The sequence below is a fragment of the Diadema setosum genome, chromosome 21 (genome assembly GCF_964275005.1).
Source record: "Diadema setosum chromosome 21, eeDiaSeto1, whole genome shotgun sequence".
In the NCBI taxonomy this organism is placed as follows: Eukaryota; Metazoa; Echinodermata; class Echinoidea; order Diadematoida; family Diadematidae; genus Diadema; species Diadema setosum.
This window is the reverse complement of record NC_092705.1, coordinates 22,274,245-22,286,216: the sequence shown is the minus strand read 5'-3', so window position 1 is coordinate 22,286,216 and position 11,972 is coordinate 22,274,245. Positions and strand designations below refer to the sequence as shown.

The following is an 11,972-nucleotide window of genomic DNA, read 5'->3' as shown; positions in this document are numbered from 1 at the left end:
CAAGTTTGTCAATTTTATTTTGCTGCTGTATGTTCACGCTGCCAGAGTTCCTTTTTTACTTGTTGCGCGGACGAAAAAGCTGGATAATCCTTTCACGTGAGGAAAATTATTCAAGTGAGATTATTAATACGTACCTGCTCCTCGATCGTCTTCGCGATGTACCAAGAGGCGTAGGAAAGTCATCACCATCTAACACACACGCACAGAGTACACCGCATCTCGTTCTCTATCTCTCACACACGCACACACAATTAGTTCAACACACACTGACGAAAAGGGTCTTGCAGCAGGGAAAGGAGACACAACCCACTTTGCGTAGCGAGATTACTCCAAGCTTCCGAGGCGAACGAGCGTACCTCTGCGAACCCGAGGTAAGTGGTTCTCTTCTTCTTCTTTTTTTATTCCTCACTTTAATTGAATTTTGTGTATCGGAATTTCGTTTGCTTCCGCTGCTGCAGAACCTCTCCCGCTGCCGGCGAATTTTTAAGCGTGTATATTTGAATAACAGTTAATAATGATGGTGGAGGAAGGAAGACGGAAAGGGAAGGGAAAAGGCACGTAGGCCTGGTGGCTGTATGGGGGACGACTGTTCTCCAACATCCGCCAACACGCGACGGGAGTAGCGGTAATTGAGACGACATTGAACCGAGATCTCGTCGAGCTCGCTCCGCTTGACTCGCGTGCCATCGCTCCGCCGAGCTTAATTAATTTACGCAGCTCTTCGCGCTTGTGCCCGTACGCAGTGACTGTAAACTGTTGTTAATGCGAGGAAGGTTGGAAGAGATGGGGAGAGACGGAGAGAGGGAGGGAGAGAGAAAGAGACGAAGAACAGTGTCTCTTGGTGTAAGCAATTTTCCATTGACATAGCTGAATGAGTACTCATCTTATTCTGTCATTACTGTTCTTTATTTAGCGCAGCACGGAAATAGCAAAAATAGTCATAATGTTCAACATGGACTTTTCCAGCAGAATACTGTTTAACACAGTGACAGTGATTACATTCATGCCATCACGATCGCATTCGCTGGGTCATTCCTCAGAGTTAATTAACGATGTTATGTGTTACGTAATAATACAAGTGTACAACTTTTGTCGATAGCTTTGTAGAATGAAACTCATAGTAGTTATGTCATCTAGGGAGTGGTCTGTAGGCCTATATACGATGCTGGTACAATGTTGTACTCTTGGTTGTATGATAGAGAAGTAGTCAAATGAAAAACGTTCTCTTAAATTATCGGACATCAATGGCATATTTGCATATCAACCATAGTAGAATATATCCAGTAATCGACAATATCTTGTCCGAGTGTCTGATTCGTATTTGGTATAAAAGGGTTTTAAATACGTCCGTATTCCTCTTGCCAATCGAAAACGAATCAAAAGTGATATTTCATCTTTTAGCGACGGAATGAATATTTTTATTTTGTTCATCCGCCCTCTATTTTTCACGTCTTTGTGACCAGTGCCATAATCATATTATGAAGTCGACAGATGTAAAATTTGTGCTATTGATATTCCTGCGTTGGTACATGCTTTCGAAGAAGACATCAATTTCCCGTAATATCAAACACAACACTTAACAGCCCAACAGAAACTTTCATTTCCCACCTAACATGGCAGTGACCTTCTTTTGGAAGGTTTGTTTTTGCAATTTTTGCAAACCTTTCAGTCAGATTTCTTGCGTGACAAGGGCTGAATTACACTGATTTTTTTTTATCTTATATATCCTTTTATGTCTTCACATTTTAGAAAAAAACTTCGACAACACTGAAAGACCAGAGTAATATCACTCAGTATTGTAAAAGCATCTTAACAGTACTCGACAAGGATTTTCCCGTGCCCAGCGCACAATGCTAGTCATTCAGGCCGAAACAAAAATTCTCCTTGCGTCGCGACGCGGTTGAAGAAGCGATGATGAGTGTGCCGATGGGCAGAGAGGGTCATACATTAGCCGGGGATGTTTTCTGTCAACTGCGTTCTGGAAATCACAACATTAAGCTGTCGAGATCGCGAAGTGGCAGTGACCTTCCAGGCGATTTCGCTGCAGACACGTCTAAAAATTTAACCCCCGAAAGCCGTCGGTGGCGGGAGATGATGCCCGTGGGGACGGAAAAATGCGATAACGCAACCTCTGTGTCGTATCGTATCGATCGATCGCTCTACAACTCCCGCGGGATGCATTACGTTTGAACAATATGTCGTTTGGATTAGCAGGTGGCGGACGTTTGAAGTGCAGACGGGTGAAAAGATCGAGATCTTGTTGTAACCCGTTGTCAGTGATTCGAATAACTCTCGATTTGACGAACATGAATAGGAGCTGAACTTATAGACAAGGTTGTGCTTTTTTTTTTGTTTCTGTGAATTACGTCTTGCGATCATTGTTTCCATTATATGCGTGTATGTGTGCGTGAGTTTGTGCGTGTGTGTTTGTTTTGTGCATGTGTGTGTGGTATTATTCAACCGTTGATATACAAATATAGCGTGGTTTCCGCTTTCGGGGTGATTCAGCATTAAGTTCACCTTGATTCTGTCCCTGGCCCATCAATGGCCTATCGTCATGGACAATGTTGTTATTCGTTCCAGTCATGTCAATGGTGTTTTCTCTTCGTTTACAAATACGTGAGGGTAATGATGAAGCTCATTCCTGATCACTGGGATAGATGGCGCCTGCGCAACAGACGAGCTCGCTGATTCACTTGACGCGCGCGGCGGCCATATTACGCACTGGCTCCTTCTGCATGCAGTATGCACCTTCTAACAAACAACATTGGTTTTAAATAAACATGCACCTATTGTTCCGTCATCACCATGTTCTAAGTCACAGGTGTTCAAAAACTCAACAGCAGTTGTGTTCCCGTCGACCATTGCTTTGCGAAAAAAAATGTATGAACACACTCACATCTTTACAACAAGAAGTACAAGTCGCCCTCTTCTTCTATCTATATCAAAGGAGAATTTCTTGGTGTGTGAAATGTCATTGAGTGTGATATTCACGTAGGGCTACAGGTGTGATACGTCATAGCTGAATGGAATTGAAATGGACCGGACCTACTAGCGTGTGAGTTCCGCGGGCGATAGATTTAGAGTATAGGCGGTGCCTTGACCGCGGAGAAATTCTGAGCACTTCACGTATGACTGACTCATTCATACGAAAACGATTTGATGCGCAGGCGACATGTCACGTTCCCGCGCTTTATGGCGGCAAGTCACTAAGCAGCTCCACACACAACCTTCCACCCAGGGACCCTACCTCTAACCCTTCGTACTTTCATATTTTCACTGAATACACACGTTTGTATTCATATAGTTGGGAAGATTAAAGTACTATTTTGTATCTCCAAGAAGGATTTTATACGCAAACAACACTATGCAAAATTCGTTGACATTTTGTGTTTGCTCAAAAGAAGAACAAGAAAAAAAAAAAGGCCACAAAAATGTTGTTCCCAGTGTGCTTTGTATGTGTGTGTAGAATTAGATAAGCAGGTGAGGTTCGTTGAAGTTGTCTAGTCGAATCCCCTAAAAGTATATTTGCAACGTGCTCACATACCAAAATCCCATCATTTCGCAACGGGTCTAGTATTCGTCGATCCACTTCACGCAGTTATCTTTGAGTGTTAAAGGCTTATGAATCACTTGAAGCTGTGAGATTGTATAATTGCAGGTAATATGAATCGCGCGTCTTATTTGCTGATTTCGTTAGAACTCGCTTCACATTTTGGGAAAGTCATGTGTAAGTCATTTTGTGCTATTCATGTAAATGTGATAGTTAATGCGCTGGACAAGAATTGTTAATTATCATTATTATTATTATTATTATTATTATCATTATTATTATTATTATTATTATTATTATTATTATTATTATTATTATTATTATTATTATCATTATTATTACTACTATTATTGTTCTTGTTGTTGTTGTTGTTTATGAATTTGAAGTACGCCTTCCCTCCCTTCTCTCTCTTATCATGCTTACACAAAGTGACTTCCTACCTCTTTTCAAGGATTAATGGCGGGGAACTCAGTTGAATTGATGAGTCTTCTTGTAAAAGTTGTACGTGAGAGTACAACGCAGATGTTTGATGAGAGTTGCTTCAAGAGGCGAGGGGAATACTATTGGAAAGTACTGTCGTCTAATACTGCATGGGCCTTACCCAGTGGGTAGATGGAGAAGGGTATACCGTCTGTTGATTGAGCGAAGATCGGCTCGTGCAGACTTATATGAGAACGTATTCTCAGATGCTATATGTCGCTTCGAGCATTCCATGTTTGTAGGGCCTAATCAGGGCCGTACTTGTGGCATTCACGGCGTATTTACAATATCCAATATCCGTCGACCGCCAGTGATAAAAAAAGAGAAACTATACCTCATGCTGCTCATCCATCCAACCTGCTTCATCACCACACATACACGAGTGGAGTAACAGCGAGCAGTCATTCGCGTCGTCACGAAGGCCGACGTGTTAAAGCGCGTCTAAATGAACGCCAGAGGTCTGGCCAATACTTCATCCGTCACTCCTCATTGGTTGATTCTATTAGCGTTGGCAATGATGATACACACACAGCGAAGGAATAGACACACTGGCGGAATGGAGAGAGAAGAGGGGGAGAGATGGAGCTATAGAGAAAAGGAGAAACAGAGTTAAAGGTCCAGTGTACCTTTGAGAGCAGTGATCTAAAAACATCTTCAAGATCTCACATTTGATGCATATGTGTAGGTCTGTTTTATCACAAAACATCCTACCATATAAGATTTTCGCAATCAAGCCTAAAACATAAAGAGATATCATTATTTTTCTCAATATACCATAACTGTAGACGGTTTAGTTTGGAAACATCTTTATTATAACTATTGTTCACATTTTGTGTATCTAACAATACTTAACATCGATTACACGGATTCAAATTTTTACAGTAGTTGTTTCTATCCCTAACTCACATTTAAGAACTATTTTAGAGCACTAATGCTGGGTTTTTGCTTCATCTGCAAATGGTAAATTATGCCTTTAAGCTCTATCTTTTTTTTAATCACACAAGATGATTGGTAGTAATCTTTAATCAAGGCAGCTAACGCCGTATTGTATGTAAAAGCAGTTTCCGATCATTGCGCCTGTCGTTTCAATACATATATTACATAGAAGATGAGTATACCGGCATATCCGACGCTGCCCCTTTTGTGGAGCTGAGTAGATTATTGTCGAGAACATTTTGCCTAAGACCTATATCTAGAGTTGAAGGGATATTTATGAGCGGAAAGTGGCTTTTCATAATCAAAACGGGAAAATTATCAATAAACACATGCATGGGGATGGAATACTGTGTTTAGCAGATGGCCATTCGGTAAGACACGAAATTTGATTTTTTTTTTTTTATGAATTGATAAAATTCCTAATTTGCTCTCTGCCTACGCATTGTGAGTGAGTGAATTCTCACTGAGCTGTTTTAATTTTGTTGCTCTGCTTATACGACAATGTGACGACAGCGTGTGTGTGTGTGTGTGCGCGCATGTGTGTGCGCGCGCTAGTTTGAAGCAAATTTTCACGGCTTTTACAATGTTGATATGATCGAGTCCATGAAGTGTCATGAAGTGAATATTTTAGAAGATCAGATAAAAAGAATTCCAATGATTTTACCAGTTTGCAGAGGGTTTACCCAAGGAACATTGAATGGTCTTGAAAAGAACAAGGTCTTTCAACTACAGAGAGACAGTAGAAAAAATGATATTCCAATCTGGAGTCGAGCATCTCAAACTATTTGTCGAAATTGTAGAGTTGAAAAGGGTGTGGAGAAAGAACCATCTGAACTCACAGGATGGTTTTGCAATACTGTCGTTCAGTGCAGGGATCACGAGGGAGTGCCTTGGTGGGTTTGACCTAGGAACATGATACCACCTGAAGGATGAGGGTCTGGTATCTAGCTCAGTAATGAAACATGCGAAGGGAGAAAGGAGAAGAAAGACTGAATAAAGAGGATGAGGATGTGAGGAAGGAGGAGGAGGAAGAGAAGGAGGAGGAGGAAGAGGAGGAGGAGGAGGAAGAGAAGTAGAAGGAAGAATAAGAGGAGAAGAAGGAGGATGAGGAAGAGGAGGATGAGGAAGAGGAGGAGGAGGAAGAGTATAAGGAGGAGGAGGAAGAGGAGGAAAAATAGTAGGAGGAGGAGGAGAAGGAGGAGGAGGAGGAGGAGGAGGGGAGGAGGAAGAGGAGGAGGAGGAGGAAGAAGAGGAGGAGGAGGAGGAGGAGGAGGAGGAAGAAGAGGAGGAGGAGGAGGAGGAGGAAGAGGAGGAGGAGGAGGAGGAGGAAGAGGAGGAGGAGGAGGAGGAGGAGGAGGAGACTACGCCAGTCTTAAGAAAGCACATCCCTGGATGTGGCCGAGATAATATGGCACTCCTCTAATCATATCGGGGGTACGATTTATGGGGAGAGCCGTCCGTTAACACGAGTGGTTCGCTCTACCCTGATTGCATCCTGATTTATGGCCAAGGTTCCAGGGAAGACATCCTGCTAGTTTGAAGTCTCCCAAGATTTCCCAGCTATCAACCCCATACCCCCCTTCCCCCTCCCCGTTTCCGCTTCCCTTACAAGATAACAATTCCATCTATGAATTCATAAACCCCAAAATTTTATTCAATTAAAAGTTAAATTTCTTTAATAAAAATCAACATTCGTCGGCCATTAACATCCTCTCTATATCTTCTATAAATATGAAAATATATCGTCATGATAAACTTCCCCCATATTATTAAGTGGTACCATGCAGGAATAACTGTATGTGATAGGGATTACATAGCTCTCGAAAGATAAAGGAAATGAACATTCCGTCTATCCCAATATCTTTAGATATGAAGGATATGAGAAAAGATTTCTTTTTCACTATTAACTCACTCAACCCCACTTTACATTTTATTTGAAAACGCGATCTTCACTAATTCTCTTCACACACACGCGATACTACTGTTTTACCGCTATGAACGAATGTCCTTGAAGTCACATTATTTCCGATCTTTTTATTAGCTATTTTTAGAGCAAGAGTTAAGACACTTTCTCAACGAATTGGCTCAAAATCCAAAATATTTACTCCTTTCAAACATCCGATAGGTTTCTATACAACATGGTTGTTGGCTGTGTAAAGTTGCACAGGCGTAAAAAAGCACATGCGCGCACACGCGACAAACTCGATTGTCAATTATCCGCGGGATATTTTGTTATATTAAACGGTCTACATAAATGCTACTTGGTGATTGGTCATACAATTAATTCACGTGACTAATACAGGTAAGGTCGAAATCTTAAAGGTCCTGTTTACCTTTGGGAGCAGTGATTTAAAAAATATTCAAGATGTCACTTTTGATGCATGTGAGTAGGTCAGTTGTATCACAAAACATCCTACCATATACAATTTTTGAATAAAGCCTAAAACATAAGAGATATCACTATTTTTCTCATTAAATCGTAACTGTAGACGGTTTAGTCTGGAAACATTTTTTATTATAACTATAGTTTACATTTTGTATATTTAACAATACTTAACATCAATTGTACTGGTTCACATTTTTACATTGGTTGTTTCTATCCTTAACTCACATAACTTTAAAACTATTTTGAAGCACTAATGCTGGGTTTTTGCTTCATCTGCAAATGGTGAATTGTGCCTTTAACATTGCAAACAGGGACACCACGATTTCATCTGGCTGCTACACTTTGTAGAATGAAATTGTGTGTATTTATGTAAATCATAGTACATGTATATTGCTGTGTCGATCGTTGTATATAATATAACTCATCATTGACAGTTGGAAGTTATATTTTCCTTCAGCGCTGAGTATACTTCACCAAATCATAATAGTATTTTCTTTGGGAAAAATATAAAGATATCGGGGATGTCAAGTGTTATATTACGCTTTAAACAAGAAAATACATATATAATATCGATCAAAGAAACAAAATTCCTCCACAATATTGCCTACCGATACTTCTGCTCCGTCAACGGAGTCTTATAAAACTCCCGTTTAATGGCATGGATGTTGAATGTGGGATAAATGGCTGTGTTGTCTTGATACGTCTGAGTGTAACTCTACATCTTCCTAAGATAGCGATGTGCAGGGAGGTGAGTTAGCTCAGTTGGTTGAGCGTCTGCCTCACAATCCAAAGGATCCTGGTTCGATTCCCGGGTCCCCCTCAGCAATGTTGTGTGTAATCATACGGTAGGCGTCCCCTCTATCATAGTGAGAGGCAAAACACTCTGTCCCCAGGGTAGGACATAAAATGGAGGTCCCGTGAGAGAGAGAGAGAGAGTCACTACTCATGCACGTAAAAGATCCCGCTTTATTTATTCGTCGCAAAGAGCAGGGTGTTTAACCCGGTGAAGTGATCCCGCCTTACATCCAACTGGACCCCATGGAAGACTAGCTATTGCAGCTGACTACGGGCTATCCAGCCATCTTCTCAGATGGAAACGAAGCAAACAAACACAAGATGCGAAGAATCTTATTTGATAGGGTAAGGAGCTGGAAAACTCCGATGGCTTTGCTCAAGGACAGGAGGGGCACATCGCGTAAAGAGGTGTGTCCAATGAAGTACTTAACCCTCTGGGCAAGATCCCAGTACACTCGGATCTTGTAGGAGTTCAGAGACTTACATCCACTATCCACAAATAGAACAGGAGAAATCTCTGAACTATCCACATAGCTCATAGTGGCAGCTTGTTGTGACCAAAATGTCGATGCTTTAAAGTTTGCGGAGATATCAAACAACCATTTTTATTCGAATCTAAGAGAACATCAGAAACATCAAAATACAATGAAGAAAATCAGATGAAATCTCATCAATATTTTCATATTTTAGCCTCCCATGCTGAATTACATAAAAACATCTGGTCCTTGTTCATGAATCAACTTTTCTGCTTGCATTGTCCATTGATAAATTCAATTTTGTGAATGTTATGAATGCTGGATTTGCGGGGGGAGGACTTTTCTACCTTGAACAATATATTTGTTATACCATAGTAGCATTTGCACGTATTTCTTTTTTTAATTTCATTCCTATTTTAACCATTCAACTAGACTGCAGAATCCGTAATAATCAGGGATCGAGATCGCGTGAAGCTCCAGTAAGGCCGAAATGATTTGCGACACCAATCATTCGGATTGCTACGGGAAATGCAACTAATGCGCTTTCCTGCCAGTAATAAACGGACACAAAAGAAAATTAATATTTTCAATTTACCGGGGCCCGGAAACGGGCAGAGGACGAACAGTAATAGCGCCAGATCCTACTACGGGCAGACACACACACACACACACAGCTTCCTGGTGTATAATATACAGATTGTATAGGGGAAGACGCTCCGAGATGGTATAGGTTTGTATGGAGTTTGCCGCGGCGGTAATTCAATTAGACCTTAAACTGCTTGTGTGTAACAGCACGAGTGTCGTGCAGCCTCGCCACGTTTAAGGGGACTGACTGTATTTTTGGTGGTTACTCCTGTTGTGTTTAGCCAACTCAATATCAATTTATTGTCACTATTATCATCATTTTGATAACCTGTATGTCACTTCTATTTTCTAGTAGTATTAGGTATCATATTATTATCATCATTGTTATATTAGTTTCATTTGTAATTAAATGATTATCCGTACATCGAGCAAAGTTCTCACAAAATAAAACTCTTGAGGCTTGAGTCGTAACCCTGTTTTTCTCTATTCGACATAATGACTCCGTGACAAAGCGATCAACAAGCAGATAGTTATTAGGTTCAGGCCAAAAGTCCCTTTGCATAATGGGAATGAAAATGGCAACACATACCCGTTGTATGACTGTCCCGCTGGTCGATTAAACTCCGAACATAACTTATGTTCTCGTCTCTGTGAATGCACTCCCTTGTTTACTCGGTGTTATGGTATTAATAGTATACTTGTGATTTGTTTGTCTGTTAATTTCACAACATGTATTACTTTTTTTTTCTTACGGGGTCACATTATTCCAGCTATGGCCATAAAAATCCATTTCATTTGTCCGAAAAAAAAAAAACCACCAGAAAACGAACGCCAACACCGAAAAATTTTTAGGAACGGATTTGAAAAGAGGAGAATATACTTGTGGACGCTGGTGATGTGTATGCTGGGGGGAAAACGTGGATGTCGAAACCTCCATACACCGTCAATTAAATGGATCAGGGTTTGTTTTTCTAATCTTTTGCAGCCGTCATCTGGAAAAAAGATGGAAATATGCTGCGTCAGACCACGAAAGGCGAATCGTTCTTGACACCATATCGAGGGAGGGGATATCATTAATGAGTTCCGCCGCGTTATAGGAGTGTGCTACAAACTCCACTGCCGCGCAAACTGATTCTGAGCAATAAAGAAAAAACGATCTGGGTCCTGTTTTCATGCACTCTATACATTCATACCACGGAATAAACAGGGATGTGACTCTCTGCGTGAATAGCGAAAAAAAGAAGAAAATAACATGCTAAAATGGACAGTTGGCCAACATAAATTTCGACTGATGAACAGCCATGAATATTTAGATGAGAAACCTCGCTTAGAATGTATATTGATAGTGATCCCAACGGAAGGCTTTTCAAACAAAATTAGCATTATTGCTTTCCTCGACCTGTTTGAACTGTACTCAAGCTGTGAGCATCAAACTATTCATATTTTTAGCACAAATGCAAACAGACACACGCGAACACGCACATACAGACGCACACACACGCACACACATGAGCACAAAGTGAGTAATTAAAAAAAAAGACAAATTGGGCTTGCTAAGAGCTAAGTAGCTCTTACCAAGTAGCCATTGTTTGGGGGCAGGAAGAGGGTAAACAAGTTATCTGTGCAAAGTTTTGTGCGATTGTGCTGCGCGTGTGCGTGTGTGTATGTGTGTGTGTGTGTGTGTGTGTGTGTGTGCACGCGCGCGATCACAATTTCGGAGTTCGCAAATCAATGTCATTTCATTTAACCAGGCAATGCCATTTGTATTAGTATTTCGTCGAATTTGCAAGCGAGTTCCTCTCAGATTCATAAAGAGTAAATCAAAATGGCTGCTTGGTCGGAGCGAAAGAAGAGGGTTGGCTAACCCCTCGTGTGCTACGTTATCTCCTATCCATAGGTATACTCTATGTGTGTGAAATTTGTGCACATTAAATTGGACTCATTGGCACAGAAAGGTTTAACTTAAAGGGACATTCCAGACGATTTTCATAATTTCACATCATGTAGTACATAAATCGACAACTCCATGTATAGATTTGTGGAATTTACTGTGGTTCTTGAGCAGAGAAACAATACTTTGAAAAACCTTAAACAAATTACACTGAACAAGAATGATGACATAGGAGGTTCACATATTTCAGAAATGTAGCAGTGTAATTCCATTACAATACCGCTTCCTTGCGAGTTCACCTGTGTATAATCTATGCATGCCTTCTTCTTTTGTTCTGCTTCCTTGAGCCCCAACTCACGCATTCTTGTGGTGACTCTGCCATGTCATCATCCTTGTTCATTGCAATTTGTTCTAAATTTTGAAAATATTCTCATTCTTCATCCCAATCATCACAAATTCTGTAACTCTGTCCTCTGTATAACTAATTTATAGTTGTTCAAATGTAAAAATCTGAAAATTATCCGAAGGTCTCCTTTAAATGATCCAGCTTACAAGTGAGTTGTCTGAACCCGCAGCTTACAGACAGCCTTTACCGTATGGAGGGGACGACATTCTTTATAACCGTGTGGAAGGGGTGGGGAGGGAGGGGAGGGGGGGGGAGGAATAAAACAAGAAATTGGTATGATTGCATTAACATTATTGGTCAAATGAGATTTGCAAGCACGAACATTCATGAGATATATCGTCAGGAAACACCAGCGGGCAGACCGAAGCTAATTTAATCATAGAGCAACGAGCGTCGCTCGTGTATGAAGGGTTAGCTAGTCTAATATGGCACACACACGGGTTATACTTCTGTCTGGAACAGAG

The 11,972-nt window shown here is 40.9% G+C and overlaps 1 protein-coding gene across 1 annotated transcript in view; it reads left to right on the top strand.

Annotated features, from left to right (window-relative positions):
- The first annotated feature begins 203 nt into the window (after nucleotides 1-203).
- LOC140244257 (cholinesterase-like) overlaps nucleotides 204-11,972 on the top strand; it is a 117,398-nt gene continuing 105,629 nt past the window's right edge. Inside the window, exon 1 of the mRNA XM_072323895.1 lies at nucleotides 204-371. The gene's annotated coding sequence lies outside the window, so the exon portion shown is untranslated. The remainder of the gene's footprint in view (nucleotides 372-11,972) is intronic.